The 18975-nt window shown below is 45.7% G+C and overlaps 1 protein-coding gene across 8 annotated transcripts in view; it reads right to left on the bottom strand.

Moving 5' to 3' along the window:
- Tec (tec protein tyrosine kinase) overlaps positions 1-18569 on the bottom strand; it is a 115204-nt gene extending 96635 nt beyond the window's left edge. For 2 of the 8 annotated variants that reach the window (XM_031342623.1, XM_031342618.1), the window contains exons 1-2: positions 18215-18263; positions 16495-16595 (exon numbers count right to left, since the gene is read on the bottom strand). The gene's annotated coding sequence lies outside the window, so the exon portion shown is untranslated. Of the gene's footprint in view, positions 1-16494; positions 16653-18214; positions 18309-18470 lie in introns of those variants that run through there. The other 6 variants (XM_031342621.1, XM_031342617.1, XM_031342622.1 and 3 more) reach the window with 4 other exon arrangements.
- Between the last annotated feature and the right edge of the window lie 406 nt (positions 18570-18975).

The following is an 18975-nucleotide window of genomic DNA, read 5'->3' on the forward strand; positions in this document are numbered from 1 at the left end:
TGGAGTACAGGCATCTGGAGCCCAGAAGACAAGATGTGTGCTACAAAGGGCAGAGTTGGAGAGGTGACCGGTTAAGCCCTTAGAGGAGCCCAGAAGATCGTGAGTTGGATACCAGACACTGGTTTTGCTTTTGATTGTGACTGTGCCCTGATATTTTTCCCTCTTGAAGGAAGAATGTATTTCTTCCTTCTTTCTTCTTAACTGTGGAGTCCACAGTTAAGAGACTTTGAATTTTAAAAGATAATGGACATTTTAAATTGATTGAACTTTTAATATGTAAAGACTGTGGGTATTTATTGAGTGTGCATGCACACTCAATAAAATTTCCCTGAAGGTCAAACATTGAATAAAGTGTATTCTGAATTTTCAGCCCATCCTCTCTGGCATCTCACATAGTACCCTGTCTTCAGTATACCCCACCATCTCTGTGAGCCATGCCCTGGCATGATGTATCATTTACAGTCCCCTAAAGAAACCACCAGCTTGACCCACCTGCACTTCCAAGTACCAAGTTATTTCTAAAATATTCTTGAAAAATGGGATTATCTTTCCTGTCAGTCTGCTTTTCCTCACATGCTTTCTCCCTTTATGTTTAACCTCATGTCATGCCATGGCTTCAAATACAGTCTTCAAATACAGTGATGTCTCTGAAATCTACTTGCTCGGCCCTTAAATTCCTCAAGAACTTCATCTTCATCAACCACAACCCTCACCCCTTCATCTCAGTTCCTATCAAGTATCTCAGAACTCCAAGGACCCTGTCAAACCTGTCCTGACCCAGTCCTTGTCATCTGAGTAAACGCCCCATTGTTTCCTTAGCTCAAACCTGGGAGCTTCCTTTGATTCGCACCAACATACACAACCTCTCGTGTCTTAAATCCAATTGCTCAGCGTGTTCTTCGAACTATAAATACAAAATACTTTCTGAGTCTATTTGACTATCTCTTTCATTCTTCCCCATTAGTATTCACACTCGTGCCCTTGCTTTCTCATATTCCCCTCACACCTGCGGCTCTGCCTCTTGCCAGACCCTCCCACACTGACTATGCCGATCCTCAAACGACCTGTGTTGACAGATAGAACAGAAGCAAACTTAACCAAAGTTACAATTTTAAGATGCATTTGCTTGTTGTACCTCCATCCTTGGTCCTTTGCCACAGTCATTAAAAATGTGACTGAGAACAAGTCCAAGCTAGGCTCCCAGAGAAGTGTCAGGGGCTTATGGGAAAGAACAGAGCCATCCCAGCAAAGTCATCCTAAAGCAGGTAACATCTGGTCCTCCCCAACCCCACACAGTTAAGAACCCCAGGCAGCATGGCAAAGCTATCGACCTAATCCACAGCTATCCCAGGTACATGGGCTAGTTCGGTCAAGAGCAACAGAGCCTGGCTCAGAACAGGGAAATGATACAGTCCATAAACTCCTGAGCAACAGGATCATTGTCATATGCTGCTGAGTTTATGGGGTGTGTCCTATACAGCATTACTGTGGTGATAACTGATAAAACTATAACCACCATCATTATCTTATGAAAACTCCTGCAACATCCCCAGTGGGTCTCACCACTTCCTTATCTCCTCGTAATAGTTTCTCCGTTCACCAGTCAACACAATCTTCTAAAAGCATGAATCATGACCATGTTGCAATCCCTGTTTATATGCTTACACTAAAAGCCACTTTAACCTAGCCTACCTCCAACTCCAACTGTATTTAGTACCATCCCCCACACTGACCCATCATGATTTAAGCACACTATCCTCGTTCTTCCAACAGAGAAACCCATTGGCTCTTTGTACATGATGGTCCTTCTTCCTAAGAATGTTCCCTATCTATCTATCTATCTATCTATCTATCTATCTATCTATCTCTTTATCTCTTTCTTCCCCTTTCTTCTCCCACCCCATCTATTCCTTCTAATTTGAATGTTACTTTACATGTCACTTTCATAAAAGGGTATTGCTTTGACTACCCGCAACATTGACCAACAATTGACACAACTATACTGACCTAGGAGACAAGCCTCTGGCCGCACCTATGAGGAAAGATCTAGATCATGTTAAACTGAGGTGGGAGGACCCCCTTTGTGGGTTACACCATTACCCTGGCTACAGCCCTGTGATGAATAAGATGAAGGCTAATGAGCTGAGCACCAGAATGCATCATCTGGTCTCTGCCCCCAACTGGAGATGCAGTGTGACCAGAGGCCTCCAGCTTCTGCCATCAGACTTTTCCTGCTGTGATGAGCTGGACTCTCAAATCCTGAGCCTTCCCTGTGTTACTTGAGTCTCTTTACACAAGAGAGATAACTTCATGCACTGCCAGAGCTAAACTAAACAGACTAGCTGGATAAAACCCTGTAGTCCTAACAGTGGGGAAACTGAAGTAGGAGGCTGCAACTTCAAGTCCAGCCAAGGCTAACTAGTAAGACCCTATCTTAAAAAAAAAAAATTCAGTGGGAACTGAGAGATGGCTCAGAGGTTGAGAGCACGGGCTTCTCTTCCAGAGGTCCTGGGTTCAATTACCAGCAACCACATGGTGGTTCACTAGTTCCAGATCTGATACTCCACCAGGCATTCATGTGATGCACATACATACATGCAGCCAAGATACCCAGACATATAAAATAAAATAAATAAATATTTAAATAAACTGACAAAACAAAACAAAACTCTTATAACTGAAAAAATAAAATATCTAGTCCATTTTATTCTGTCTAATTTACATTCTCAGCATTAAAGTTATCACTGTGCCACTTTTTCTGGATTCTGTGTCTTTTACTGTATCCTCTTGCACTTAGTTGGTAAGTTTCATAGGAATAATGTCCAGGAATGTGCATCCATCCCTCCTCAGCTCCTAGAGCTCCCTCACCTAGTTAGGCACTCATAAAGGCTCTGTGAGATCTCCCTGCTTAGTTGTTCAGTGAGTGGATCAGATCCTTTTTGAGAGAAGGTTGTATTTTGCATGTTTTACTTGTGTCCCTGTGTGCGTGTGTACGCTGTGTGTATTTGTGTGTTCGTGCATGTGTGCATGCATGGTATCTGTCTTTTTGTTTGTTTGCATGATTGGTTTTGTTTCATCTTGTCGAGATCAGTCACAAAGTAGACCTGGCTAGCCTTGAACTTGCACTGTTTCTCTTGGCCTCCTGAGAGCTGAGATGAGAGTTGTGGGCAGGCATCTGGCTGAAGGTCAGTTTTCACAAAGGTGACAAGCTAAGGCGGAGAGGAGAAAAGACACACACTGACTCTGCCGTTTGAACCTGAAAATAAACATTTCCTGTTGCACAGAATGGGCTCAAAACAGCCTAAATTAGAAGCACAGCTCTGCCCTTACAAGCTATGTGAAATGGACACCGTACTCACACTCTGCACTTCCTTCCTCATTTATGAAACAAGGTGGTAATTACCACCTCATAGGGCTGAGAAATTAAAGAAGTGCATAGAAAGTACTTGGCCAGGCACGTGTCAATCAAATCATCATTGGACAACCAGGGCGGTGATGGAGATCTTATACTTATATCAATTAATGGAGATCTTCTATTACACTGATTAATGGAGATCCTATACTATACTGACTGTCACTTTCCACGGGGCTTCACTCAATGTGTTAAGTCCACTTAAATGGGTGTCTCTCCCCACTCCCAATTTTTAAGCATTTCAAGTTGTCACTTCTCACCAAGAATGCAATGAACATGGAACTTAGAACCAGTTGGGTTAGGTTCTGGCTCTTCTGCAATCAGCTGGGTAACCGTAGGCGAGTTACCAGCTTCCCAGACCTGAAAGTTCCCTTCCCATGTGCTCTGGCCATGAAGAGCAGGAGAGACGGGAAATACTCCGTGAAGAGGTGGACAGACTGATGAGGACAGAGACATGAGGCAAAGAGGGATGGGCCGATAGACAATCAATCACTCCACATCGCTCCACTCCAGAGTACCAATGGAAATGTTTAAACAACCTTCACACAGGCTTTGCCACATCAGGCTTCTCATCAGTCGGACATGTCAGATGACCACACATACTTAAGCCTGATCAGACTCTCATAAGAGGAGGGGCATGGGATGCCTACATTCTCTACTGCAGGGCACAGGGCCTAACATGTTATAACCACTCCATTACAGTGTGCCCTTCCTACATACTTGTTGGATATGGGAATGAATGAACAGATAAATATATTGGGAAAAACCTGACTTAAACAACATCAAGCCTGTTTCCTGTGTGCATTTCTGGGAGGGTTTAATAATGTGAGCATGCTCTATGAATCACACCAGCTGCAGGATTTCCCAACTTTATTTGGTCACAAAACTCATTGTATTTCCCTTGAACCTTATTAACGTCTCTCAGGGTTGTAAGCATTCTATAAAACATTCCTTGAGAAACATCACAAGCTTATATAGTGTAGGTCATTTTTACTCTAATGAAGGAAGTTATCTTACTTTTAATGCACAAGGTAATTAAAGGGCTAAGAACTTTGATTCCTAGCTAGTCCACAGATGTTGTCTCCTAGCACAACAGAATGCCTGAGAGTCTCCCATCACCTGGCAGGGCCTCACTTTCAACAAGCTCCTAAGCAGCAAGGCCCCGCCTCATTCCCCTACCCTACTCCCAGCTCCCTTGTGGCCAAGAGAGTTCTGCAAACTATCTTTCTCTACAATACAAGTCTTAGCATGAATGTTGTACTGGCTGGTTTTGTGTGTTAACTTGACACAACTGGAGTTATCACAGAGAAAGGAGCTTCAGGTGAGGAAATGCCTCCATGAGATCTAGCTGTGGGGCATTTTCTCAATTAGTGATCAAGGGGGGAGGGCCCATTGTGGGTGGTGCCATCCCTGGGCTGGTAGTCCTGGGTTCTATAAGAGAGCAAGCTGAGCAAGCCAGAGGAAGCAAGCCAATAAGAAACATTCCTCCATGGCTTCTGCGTTAGCTCCTGATTCCTGACCTGCTTGAGTTCCAGTTCTGACTTCCTTTGGTGATGAACAGCAATGTGGAGATGTAAGTTGAATAAACTCTTCCTCCCCAACTTGCCTCTTGGTCACGATGTTTGTGAAGGAATAGAAACCCTGACTAAGACAAATATCTTAAATCTGCCTCCCTCACTGGCCCTCTTTTATAAAATCTCCAACCAAGCTCTCATCCTGTCTTCACAACACAATCTCACTCTTTCTCCTGTCTGACTCATCCCTTAATTGTAAATAAATAAAAACCATGCTTCATCAAACTGAGTTCTCTCTTCCTCTCATACCATCAGTATCGCAGCAAGAATTTCTGCATTTCCAGCCTCCTGCCCAAGCTGTTAGCTCTGCCTGGACAGCTCTTCCACTCTTGATCTACCTACAGCAATCCTATTCACTTCCCAAGGTCTTGATTACAGGTTATCTCTAATGAAATACCCCCCTTTTATCACAACTAACCACTTCCATTATAGACCCCCACAGGCAAGCAACCATATACCATTGCGAATATAAAGTTAGCCGTACACATGAAGACGGGAAGCAGGGTTGGGAAAGAAGAACAGAAGCCATCTAATCAGGGAGAATGACTAACAACAGGCTGGTGGGAGGAACCAGAAGGGTGTGTGTCACAATGGCTTGAACTCTAAAGGAGAAGGCCAAAAAGGGGTGCCCCGCGAGTTGCAAAAAGAACCCTCCCAGAGAGCTGTGTAGAAGGGAGGGTTTGGGCTCTGTGTGGGAGAGTTGATTCACAATGGAACAATGCTCTCGCTCTCGGAGGGCTGCAGAAAGATGTGGGAAGAGGGCCAGCAGAAGGATGGAGGACAGAATCACAGCAGGAGTAAGAGATCACAGGCAAACAGCAGACCAGAAAGGCGGAGGGCTAAAAGTCAGGGCAAGTGGGGCTGAGAACAAGGCTTTGACCCAGGCTGGCCAGGGGCCCAGAGAGTGTCAGAGCCAGATGGGTTTCGTGCTCAGTAGTCTTTGATCAGCATTCAAAGAGTAGGATGGTGGTCACACTGGTAATTCCCAAGTGTCTATGAAGAACAGAATTCTCTAATATTCAACTCATGGTTCCGTGTTCACCCCACCCATATCCATGTGTGTGGGCTGCCCCTTAGGAAATGGGGGTGGGTGCTAGGGAATGGTTGGGCGTGGTATCTCCTTTCACTAGGGAAAGGAGTAACAACCTACAAGGAAAGCATACAGCGTGATGGGACCCAAAAGCTGCAGGGACCAAAAGCATCTGGGTCCCGAGTAGATAGCAAGACCCCAGGATGCCTGCTCTCACCCAGAGACAGAACATGGCAACAGGGAAGCCAAAGCTGCATTTTCAAGATTTTTGAGGATGTTGTCAAATACTTAGATTTAAGCAAACAACAACCAAAGCATCCTGGCTTACAGAAAGCCTAAAGTTCGGGACGCACAGAACACAGCTGAACTCTGAGTGTCAAAGGTAGCTGTGTCTATTCTCCCAACAGCTCATTGCCTCTTCTCCCCATGTGGCAACTCACTGTCCTAAGTCAGAGAAAACCTCCTTCCTTAAAGGGGGCTTGGGAGCCAGCCTGGATCAGGTACCAGCTCCTGAGCCAATCACAGGGCCTGACAGAAGACTGACCAGAGCTAAGTCCCATGACTACCAGGATTCTAGCTACCCTACCCAAACCACATGAACTCCAGTTCCCCAAAGAAAAGAAGTCTGGGTCAACAAACAGTAAGTATACTATGGTGTAGCTCCTGTTCCAAAAGACCCAGGGACCAAAGGCCCAACCCCAGTAATGGTAACACAGAAGAGCTCTGAAGTCAGGGGGCAAGCTATAAAGATCCTCTGAGCCTCATTAGCTGTATGGCCTCAAGTAAAATACCTCATTTTTCAATGCCTCAATTTTCTTATAAAAAAAAGGGGGAGGGTCTATAATGCCTGCCTCCTGGAGATGTTTACAAGGACCAAATTAAGTGACACACATAAACAACTCTGCACCGATGCCTGCTACAAGCGATCAAGAGCCGGTCCCTATTATTAGAAACAACAGTGATGACAATGAGTGTCATGAGAAGACCTATACCACATGAAGGGTGAATGGGGGACTCTGGGAAGGAAAGCCATGTCAGCATTTACATCAGTCAGTCTAGGGTCAAAGACCTTTAGAACAACTCAGGACACAAGCCGTGGGCCCAGGAGTTAAAGCCAGGTGACAATTCCGATCAAGAAATGTGTTAAGCATCTGAGAATGCAATCATGAGGAAGACACTTACGGCTCCAAAGTACAACGGTGTGAAGAGTAATGCGCCTCGGGGCACACTCTCTGTGGGAGGAGAGGTTGACTAAAACTGCTTCCATATTTCCAGCAACTGGCAGAGGGGATGGGACCCAGTTAAGCATTAAAAAAAAAAAAGAGTGATGATGATGATGATGATAATGAGGAGGAGGAGGAGGAGCAGCAGCAGAAGCAGAAGGGCTCACTCAGGAGACACAGAGACTATGACTACTCATCCTCCCCCCAAAAAATGCCTGTACATAAGCTGGGAAGCAAAACACCTTCCTCTAAAATTGTTACCTCTTAACCCGCTCTAAACTCTGCTGCGGCAAGCAAGCAGACCCACTAAGTCCCTGATGTAAAGGCCAGCCCATGCTGTTGCAATAGCCCACACCACTGTGCTTGGCAGCCTTAGACACAAGCAGGTAAAGAAGACTGAAAGAGGGAGGAGTAAAACCTGAGTCATAGACCTTTGGGGACAGGGGACCTTTGGCTCTGCATCCGTGCTGCACTGCCCTCAAAGCTGCTGTCAATGTGGCCATTAATCAGCACACCTGCCTGCCTGCTCAGCATGGGGAGAGCGAAGCCTTCCCACTGCAGAAATGTAAAACTGAAGCAGTGTAAGATATCTCCCCATGAACAACAACTCTGTAGTGTGGAAGGACATTTCACTATAAACTGCCATACATGAGGCACCGCATTGAACTACACTGCATTCTGGTGTGCTGTGTTCGTTATTTTGCATTGTTCCAAACTGTTTCTCATTCATAATTTACTATATGACTATACAAGAAGATGACAGTATTTTAAAGATTGGGTTATACGGCGCATGTTATGAAGGTTAATTTCACTCGCCTTTCTCTTTTTCAACGCAGTTACTATAAGTTTCTCTCTGCGGGCGTAGGGCTAGAGATCATACCCAAGGCTTTCCATGCCTCAGGTAAGCACACTACCACTGTCAACCACAACCCCAGCACAGTTAGAAATGCTCAAGTTGTTGCAGCTCACGGAGTAGGTCTGTTTGTTGCTGTGACGCATTCTCAGGACCCACACTAGGTCACGGGTCTGAAGCAACACCTAAAGAACCTGACTGCTTTCACTGTGTTAGAAGTAGATCTTTGTATATGACCCTAGGCTTTCAACTAAGCTTACTCGGTGAGAAAAGGCAATGGCAGCCAGGTAGTGGTGGCGCATGCCTTTAATCCCAGCACTTGGGAGACAGAAGGATTTATTAGCTTACACTTCCAGGTAACAGGCCCCCACTGAGGGAAGTCAGGACCAAAAACGCAAACAGGGCAGAAATCTGGAGGCAGGAGCTGATGCAGAGGCCATGGGGGTGACTGCTGCTTACTCACGAGCTTCTCAAGGCTTACTCAACCTGCTTTCTTTTTTGTTTGTTTGGGTTTTTTTTTTTTTTTTTGGTGGAGGGTTGTTTGTTTGTTGTTTTTTTGGTTTTTCGAGACAGGGTCTCCTGTCTAGCCCAGGCTGACCTCAAATTCAGAAATCTCCCTGCCTCTGCCTCCCAAGTGCTGGGATTAAAGGCATGCACCACCACTGCCCACCTCAGCCTGCTTTCTTATAGATCCCAGGACCACCAGCCCAGGGATGGCACCACCCACAATAGGCTGGGCCCTCCCTATCAATCACTAATTAAGAAAATGCCCTACAGGCTTGCCTGTAGACTGATCTTATGGAAGCATTTTTCAATTGAGGTTCCCTTCTCTCCCGTGTAACTCTAGCTTGTCTCAATTGACACAGAACTATCCAGCACACAAGGCCACCCTGAATTAGCTGACTCAGTTTATAAGATGCGGCCACTCTTCTCCTTGCTGATCTTTTTCAATAGAAGAGGGCAACAGGAGTATTTTTCTCAGTCTTCTACTCCACGGATGTATCGACTTCTCTGAATCCACTACATTTTCAAGACGCATCCATGAAAACTTAGAAAAACTGAGAGAAATGACGTATTGTGGAGTTCACTAACCACCTAATATAGTAGACTATCCCCAAAGGCTTGTGTTCTGAACACTTGGTTCCCAGTTAGTGGAACCATTTTGAAGGCCAGGAGCCTTTAGAAGGTGGGGCTGGCAGAAGCAGGTCACTGGGAGGACGCCTTTGAAGGCTACACTCACTAGTTTCCAGTCTAGCACTCCCTCTCCTGTCTGCTACCACATGAACATGCTTCTGTCTCACACTCCCATCACCACAGACGGAGCAGAGCGGCCATGATAGAGGATCCAGAAAGGAAAAGTGAGTCCTATAGGAGATGGTGTTTCACTGGGGGTCAGGGGGGTAAATTGAACTCAGTGTCCATGGAATCTTCTCAGACTGGATAGAAAAATGGAAACATAAAATTCTCCCTCTCTCCCCGACTCCTGCCATGTGTGTTTACATTTCCTGTCTATTCCTTCTGTTATGACGGACTGAAATCTCTCAGAAAACTCGAGCCAAAATAAACATTTCTCCCCTTGTTTCCAGCGGACGTTTTGTCCCATTGATGTGACAGCACCCACCTCTTACATATCATCTATTTAAAAATGATCATCAGACCAGTTAGATCACACTTGTATCCTAAGAAGCGTCCATGCTTTGCTACTTCCATTCTCCTGAGTAGAATTTTTATTTTCTAAAATGTCTCCCAAACTCCCACAGATTCCATATAATACCTCTGTGTATAACATTTCCAAAATCAAGAAAACTAATGAGGCGCTCAAGCGATGGCTCAGCTGCTCAGAGCTCTGTCAGAGGACCTGGGTTCAGTTCCCAGGACCCATAGCAGGTGGGTCATAACTGTCTCTAATTCCTGTTCTGGAGATGTGATGCCTTCCAGTTTCTCTGGGCACCCACATGCACATGGTGTGCATAAACTCACACAGACACACGTACATAAAAATATTAAACCTTTTGTTAAAAGAGAAAAATTAATATACTTTTCAAGCATGATTTTCTTTTTAACGGAGAAGCAATGAAGCTAAAACGTAATAGCAGAATCCCCCAAATGGTGCATTTGGTTAAAGTACATACATGTGCTATATAAGCACACACGTACACACACTGAGACGGGGAGGGAGAAATTTATATTTTATTTGTTCTAACAAGTCTGAGAAAAATCCCATAGACATTATGTTAAATTTACCCTCTGATCCTCAGCAAGACATCATCCCCTCTAAGGCTCACTTTTCCTGTCTATAAAATGGGCACAATACAGGTGTTCTTTGCCAAACAGAACAAGCCACCTCATTGTTCATGAATGTGTATAAAACACTCTCAGAATAGCTCAAAGGTTTTTTTACAAGCATTCGGCTGTGTACCTTTCTGAAGTGGGTTATTAATTATGTGTTATTATGCTTTGTTTAATAGATGGAAAGGCTGAAGCATGGGGACATAATTCCAGTTAATAGTTGACTTAGAAACGCAGTTGAGGCTTTAAACATGGGAACAAGATAGCAGGAAAGATGTCCAGAGAAGAGAGATCTAAGCAAGAATTCACTCCATCCTAGGGCCTATGGTAAGTGGCTGCCCCTGGGGGCCTGCATGCACTACTGAGCAGGACTTACTTGCCCAGTAGAGGAACAGGGGATTGAATGGGAAGTTCTCTGTAGTTTGCAAAGTACCTCAGGTGCCTTCACAGGAAGATTGGTAAAGTACAGAGGGCAAAGAGAGTTACAAAGTTACCATCAAAACCTTTCCACCTTTTTGTTTGTTTTTCCAGACAGGGTTTCTCTGTATAGCCCTGGCTGTCCTGGAACTCACTCTGTTGACCAGGTTGGCCTTGAACTCAGAAATCTGTCTGTCTCTGCCTCCCAAGTGCTGGGATTAAAGGCATGTGCCACCACTGCCTGGCCTCCACCTTTTGTTAAGGACCTTGGAGACTACCAAAAGTGTAAACAAACTGTATGCCCAAGAAGACCCAGGCCTAGACATGAGCCTGTCATCTGCTTCTCTCTCTCCCTCCCTCCCTCCCTCCCTCCCTCCCTCCCTCCCTCCCCCCCACCTCAGGAGTCAGTGTCTCAATGTGTAGTCCTGACTATCCTAGAACTCACTATCTAGACCAGACTGGCCCCCAACCCACGGAGGAGATACTCTTAAGTCTGCCTCCCAGGTGCTGGGATTAAAGATGTACACCACCACACACACACAGCTCTGCCAGCTTCTTCGGACCTGACCTGCAACCCAACAACTGCCTACATGGCCTCAAGCAATCTGGCAAACCTACTCCACCTTCACACAGGTGAGGCTGTCCATCCCAGAGGACCAAAAGGGGGAAAAGGGAAGACAGGCATGAGCATAAACAGCTAGTGAGCTATTCTTCCTGATTATACTTGTGTTCCTCCGGCAGCCATTGATAGAAATTAGAAGCACTTCATTCCCAGGGTGGTGCTATGAAAAATAGTCCCCAAAGGGGAAAAGAAAACATGGAACCTATAGAGATCATTTCTGAATACAGAGGATGAAAAATAAAAGGTCCAGTCCATTTTTGGTCCAGCCCATGTGGAAATGTCACGGGTTGTCTGATAACCTATTATTGGAGACCACATGAGGAAGCAGGGGCTCTCTAAGGAAACTCTACCGGACTCCTAGTTAGAAGTCTATGCTGGATAAAGGGGAAGAGGTAAAGCCGCTGACTACTGAGGCGTGTCAGAAGGGAGTGGGGTATCAGAGAAACCTGGAGGATTTGTATCTTACACAATGAATGGGGAATCTAAAGCCTATGACTTTGATACTCAGTAGCTAAGCATGGCAAAGGCATTTAACCTTGGAAGTGAAGGATCTAGAGACATGAGAAAAAATATATATGGTGCTGAAATCAAAGGTCTGCCTCCTTCACCATAAACCACCCATCCACATGCACTTCCCTCCCTACCGAGTTGTTGGCTTTACCACAGAAGCCAAGACAATTTTTGACGCTACACTAAGGAAAAGCCATAGATGGGAAATATAAACAATAACAGCACCTTTCAATGAAGAATATTTCTAACTAATATGAGAAACAATACACTGAGAAGGACACAAACATTCTAGGCTTCCATCTACATAACCTGTGTGAAACTGAAGTCAGGGATACAGGGGATTCCGACAACCAGACAGAGCATGGTTAATTGTAACAAAGTCTTTCTTAACTGCAAAGTGTCTACAATTATCTGGGAACGGTCGTCTGAGTGTTTTAATAATGTGTTTTCTCGCCGGGCGGTGGTGGCGCACGCCTTTAATCCCAGCACTTGGGAGGCAGAGGCAGGCGGATTTCTGAGTTTGAGGCCAGCCTGGTCTACACAGAGATACCTTGTCTCGAAAAACAACAAAAGAAAAAGAAAAAAAAAAAACCAATAGTGTGCTTCCTCTAGAAGGGTGTATACAATACAGCTGAAAAAAACAAAACCAGTTGATGTGAAATGTATAAGCTTGTGGAGAAAACAAGAAATGTGCAAATGGAGCTTTGAGCCTTCAGTCTTTTTAAATAAGCATGAGATTCAGATGTGTATGAGGCTGACCTCAGCTACATTGGGTGAATTCTAGACAGAAGGAGCTCTGTGAGTTCGAGGCCAGCCTACTCTACATAGTGAGTTCCAAAATAGCCAAGACTACAAAGAGAGACCCTGTCTCAAAACAAAACAGAAAATAGATGACAGGTTAATGGACAGACATACAGATGGACAGACTGATAATCCACACATTGATGGATAGACAGATGGACCAACAGATAGATAACACATACATACACATTCCCTTTGGGAAAAAAAAGCCCAGTAGACATGGTGATACACACTCCTAAGTCTAAAACGAAGGAATCGTAAGTTCAAGACCAACCTGGGCTTGACAAAATATAACAATAATAATAATAATAATAATAATAATAATAATAATAATAATAATAATAATAATAGTGGTAGTGGTAGTGGTAGTGGTAGTAGTAGACGACCAATGTGCATATAGGCTTCTCCCAGCCAACTATTCATTCATAAAGGCACCCACTGGGGAACAGCGACATGGCTCTTCGCTCATGCATCCTTTTCTCTCAGCCACCACAGTCCCATTAACACTCGCCGTTTTACAGCCATGCCCACTTGCCTTGGCGCATGAGCACCTGCCATCTAAGTGTACAGAGCTCCTCCCAGCCTGGTGAAATGACCTGGGAAGAATGCTCTTCCTGCTTCTGTGGAGGCTGGTGCTTGGGGCCATTCCTCTGTGTGTCACCCCTGAGAACGCTGATGCCATGAGGCTCTTGGAAGAAAATGCTGGAGGTCATGATTCAAGAAGGAAGGCTAGGTGGTGACTCAGCTGGTAAGCTGGGGCCGGGAAAGTTGCTATGGGCAGGGTAAGTCAGTATCCATCCCTGTTCAGCAAGCCAGAAACAGGAACTTGGTACACATTCCAAGAAGGGCACACACTTGAGAGCAGGAAGAGAGGATTCTGAGAATGCAGCTGGTCTCAGAGAAATCATCTTAGTTCCTGAGGCCACACAGCCACCAACAACCATCCTTCAAATTGGGATGTTAGACATATATAGAGAAGCTGGGCTTTACCGGTAGGTAAGACATATAGTGGCCCAAGTGACAGAGTCTTCAAAGTCAACCTGGACTGGAGAAATAGGGCCATGACCCAAACACCAGTAAACGTCATACAGCCCGCAGGCTGAGCCTGGTTTATACACAGATTTGGCTTCCTGCAACAATTCTGATCAACTAGTAGTGGACTAGAGACTGAGGCCAGACCAATGAGACTGTCTCTGGACCAGGCTGGTTAGAAAACATGCACTGTGGTACAGACAAAGAGACTGGGAGCACACCACTCAGATCTAGCCACTGGAGCCTGGGTAGAGGCTGCAGAGGAAATCTCCATTCCTGTACTCTAAAGGCAGGAGGAACAAAAGGGTCCACATTCTTCCCCTGCTGAAATCCCAGAAAACAAAAGGACAAAGAGTATTTTCCTTTGATGTGTGAACCAGCAAAGACAGAGAGAACCGAAGAAGAGGTAACACTAGACAAAGTTGTGGGATGCGAAGACAACGATGAGATGTATAGTTCTTAGATGACAGAGCTACAAAGCAAGGGGATCAACTAGAGTCTCTGGAAAGCTGGATTCAGTGAGGATGAGGTAGAGAGTACCTAATGCGTTCAAGTCTCTGGGTTCATTCCTAGTACAAGGGAAAAGTCAGCTGGACTGTCCAGCATCCCTTCAGCCACTTGGAGAAGTTAAGTGACTGCCCTGAACTTCTTCCTTCTGGTCAAGCTTGGACAAACAGCTCGGAAGGGTTCTGAGCCTCTGTGCCAACAGATCACCCACCAGGCACTCTTACGGCCTCCAGAAGACCAGGCGAGCCCTCTCTGATCCCTCTCACTAGACCAGCAATGATATCAGAGACCACCTTCAAATGCAAGGCCCAGCTGGATCAGCCTAAGAGGAAGCTAAGGCCAATCCACACCTTCAGCTTGTTAACTGCTCCCCCACCTGAGAATTCAAGGAGGTAACCAGAAGGAACACTTCCAACACACTGCACTAATGCACACTTCTAGCCAGAAAAGCCAGTAGTTTCCCTAGAGAGATAAGACCCTGAAACCAAAAGATAAAAAAACAAGACGTACATAGACACAAAACCACACACACACACACACACACACACACACAAATGAACACACATGTGTATTGACTTGAAAAACTAGAGAGAGAGAGAGAGAGAGAGAGAGCTCAAACTTTTAAATTAAAAATGCTAAACATGATAAAAACCCGATCTAGTGACACACCTGTGACTCTAGCATGGTGACGGTTAAAGGAAAGTGGCCCGTAAGGCAGCCTAAGCTACACAGTGAATTCTAGGCTGGCATGAACTACAATAGCAAAACCCTGTCTCAATAATAGTAACAATGTTAAAGACATTGGGAAAACCCCAATGTTAAACTTGGATACTACTAATGCTGAGAAGACCTTCCTAAAAGACCTGAGAAATAACAAGACAGAAATTTATGAAAGGCACAGAGTGAGAGGATTGATCCAAAATACCTAGCACCTAAACCAACAAATTCCTTAAAGAAACATTACAGAAAAATCAAACAAAAATACCAGTGAAGTAACCCAAGAAAATTTTCCCGAAATAAAAGATGTAAACTCCCACGTGCAAAAGCCCTCACACTGATAAGAACAAAGACTACGCCAGCGCACAGCGTCAGCAAACTTAGAGACTGTGGGACAGAAGAGACTAGTTCATAGCCACACAGAAGGAGTGCAGCAGGGCTGCAGACTCTACGCCTGCTTTGAGGAGTCCACCAAAAAGAGAAGCTGTGTGAATACCTGGAGATGGGACACAGGAAAGAGATGATGGGGATTCCCAGGAGGCTGGTGGCAGAGCAGCCTCTCAGTGACAGTTGCAATCCATAAATAATAGTCCACCTCTCCAAGAGTGTGGCAAACCAGGAGGTTCAGGTTCAGCTTCTTGGGGCAAATAAAGTAAACAGAAAACCTGATTCCTTTAAGAGAAGGCTTAGAAAATTGGTCAAGGGTCACAGATTGAATTAATTAAAAGCATACACCACACACACACACACACACACACACACACACACACACACACACACAGACCAAACAATTACTAATTCCAAGGAACACAAAAATGTGTGCTTAGCTTAGCTGTGAATATTGACCTAGCTATAAATATTGTGGCTAATCTTGATCAAGCCAATTCTGAGCCCAAATTCTGTGCCTACATAGATTTACATTTGTTTGTTCCTTCTGTTTCCCCAATAGCAACCTGTTTGTGGGGGTTTTGGTTGTTGCTACTGCTGCTGTTTTTGTTTTAATTCCTTCCTTCCTTTTTTTTCCCCTTTACACTGGAAATGTCATTTTCAACCTCTGTTTCATGGTAGCTTTGGTCATCTGAGCTCTGAGCAGTCGAATGTGCAGAGGAAATTAATAGTTATAATCCGATCCAAGTAAGTAAGGACTGGCTGACCCAAGCAGAGATTGAAAGGCAGGCCTAGGTGGAGACAAGCATGGAGGTGCCGATAACGCCTACACCCTCTCCTCCTGGTTGCTTGTGGTTGCTTGTTTTTCCAACAGATCTCTTCTAATAACATAATCACATGGGGTAAGATAGCTTTCCCACTGCCCATGCTCAGAAGTCAGCATCATTCCTTTCTTACAGACTTGGATGCCCCACTGAGGACCTTAATCCATACAAAACTGCAGCCTCCAGAAACTCTTGGTACGAATTCAACTTCAAAGACTCTGCTTCACCTGCTGTTCACTGGATAGAAGAGAGCTTCGAGAGGGCTTTGAGCAGGGACAGTGTCGACAGACACTTACTGAGAATCCACTGGGGAGCCATCAGCAAGCTGAGTATCAACAGATGATCTTCCTCAGATGGGAGTGGAGACCCAGGGAGGGGGTGAAGTAAATGCCAAAATCTAGTTGAACAAGTGCAGGGAAAGAAGAGAGGCACCAATCAGGGCAGCCTGGAGAACCTGTGGGCAGAGGTGTGGTTAGAGGCCCTAGGTGCCTGGGGGAAGGCAAGGAGGCCAGGCATTCTTCTTCAAGAATACAAATGGGCCAGTAATTGTCTACCGTGTCTCCACTCTCCTTTAAGGATCAGCTGTAGGAAGGGAGGTTACCATCTACCGAGCATTACACGGTTGATAAAACATAGCCCCTGCCCTGCTTTGTAAACAAGACCACCTTAATGTAAGAAAAGCCAGGAAACAGTGTGGCAATGCTAAACCATGCATTCATACCCTAGATTCTTTCCTATTTATGAAGAGAGGAAAATTCTAGGCCAAAGATCCATGTAGGGCAAAGGTGATGCCAACTAGAGCTCCTCATTGATTTGCATGTGTTTACAATACTGGTCCCACACAGTTCCACAAACCTGAAGGCACACACCTTTGTGGGAAGAATGAGGGTGATTAACATAGGCACCCTACAGAAAGCATCCTGAGCTGGCAAGGATAGGAATAGTGATCGGATTAATAAGCCTATGGAGAAAAGATAAGCCTTTCTTAAACAATTAAAATATGACTGGACAAAAAGAATGCTTTCAAATACTTAATGTGTAAGTTTAGCCACAGCTCCCCTGCCCCACCTCCCTCCCCCCAAGAAATCAAGCTGTTTCTTATTTTGAGTCTGGCAGACCACAGAGCTACCAGGGTCCTTCACTCAACTCAATTAAATCCCAAATCTTACTTAGGATACTTGATGCTTCCTCCTACCACTCCTCAGCTCTGTGAAAGAGAATTATCTAGACGGGAAGGTAGTCAGAGTTTCCTAAGAGGAAAACGGGCATTCACTGGAAAAATGTAACGCATCTGCTTAAAGCCTACAACGATTCTGCCTGGATAGGCTTCAAACCCACTTAACCAAACCAGCCACCCAGTTGTCCCAATTTAACACTGAGATCAACTCTCCTAATCAAATATTCCAGTTTCCAAAGATCAGCCCGAGGTGGGATCTGGTACACAGAAACTTATCAGTCACTCGCCAACGACAAGGAAAAAGTTAAGAAATGTAAGATCCAGGGAAAATTGTACCGTCTCGGGACAAGATCCACGTAGTTTTCCCCACGTTGATTTTTCAAGTCCCTGTTTATCAAGATCCAGATACCACTTTCCAGAAGGGAAAAATAACTAAAGAAATAAGTGCACCTGCTCAGGAACAAGCAACTGTGGACCATCTTCCTGGATTCTAACTTTTCCGCGGCGGGACAAGCAGAGAGGAGATAGGCCCCCTGCCGCTCGACTGGGAAGGGAACTCAAGCGCTAGGAGTACTCTCGGCTCAGATACCAAGTCTCAAAGAGCTCAGATCTGCAGCCACCGGGGAAGGCGCGGCCATCAGGGGAACGCACCTGTCCCTTCTTCCTGGCCCAAGGGGGACGGGCCTCTGACCTGACGCAGAGAGCCTGCTCTCACTTCCATGCGAAGGGTAGAAAAATCCTTCCTAATCCCACTGAGGTCAGTCTCCGGCAGGTGGAGGCCACCTCGGTGAGCGCGCACCCCACTGATGCTCCCTGCCGAGAGTCCCTGGGTCTCTTACCTTGATGGAGCGCTTGCCGAGACGAGCCAAGAGACAGCGACGTCCGAACTGCGGAGCCTGGAGCTCGGCAAGCACTGACCCAGCCCGTCGTCACGCCCACCGCCTGGCTCCTCCCTAGCCCCGCCCCCTCGCCGCGCCGCCTCTGCCCTCCGCTGCCCACAGTGCCAATTCCCACCTTCCTTCCGCGATTTCAAAGCCAAAGACCAAAGTCGGAGCTTGCGGTCCTGTGGCCGAAGTTCCAGAGAGCGTCCCTTACCCACACAGACGCAGCGTGGGGTCTCCCTGAGTCTGGACTTCCTATCCTAAGAGAACCGTCCAGAAAAATGCTCCTTCGTCTCCGACTCAGAGAGCCGGTAGCAATGGCACCTGCGGGTGGCTGTGAGCCCTGTGGGAACTAGGAACCGACCTCCGCTTCCGCTTAGCCCCTCGCGGGAGAAACTGGATGATGCTGTGCCCTGGGGTGATAGAAGAATGGGTCGTTTGACAAGCCTGAATGAAGCATCAGAGCCTAGCGTAGGGTCACTTACATTATTAATGTTGATACACTAATAATGAAAACAACCTTCAAATTATTCACTTTAAATACTGTGAAGTTCTTAGACACAGGGAAAGAACGTGCCTAATGTCACCTAGCTAGCTAATTGAGAAGCTGGCCTTGAAAAGCTGGGGCTGTAGATTAGTGGTGCAATGTTTGCTTAACATGCACAAGGCCTTCGGTTTGATCCTTACCTTCAAGTCTAAATTGTCTTTGATGATAGACT

Source organism: Mastomys coucha, unplaced genomic scaffold, assembly GCF_008632895.1.
Source record: "Mastomys coucha isolate ucsf_1 unplaced genomic scaffold, UCSF_Mcou_1 pScaffold22, whole genome shotgun sequence".
Taxonomy (NCBI): domain Eukaryota; kingdom Metazoa; phylum Chordata; class Mammalia; order Rodentia; family Muridae; genus Mastomys; species Mastomys coucha.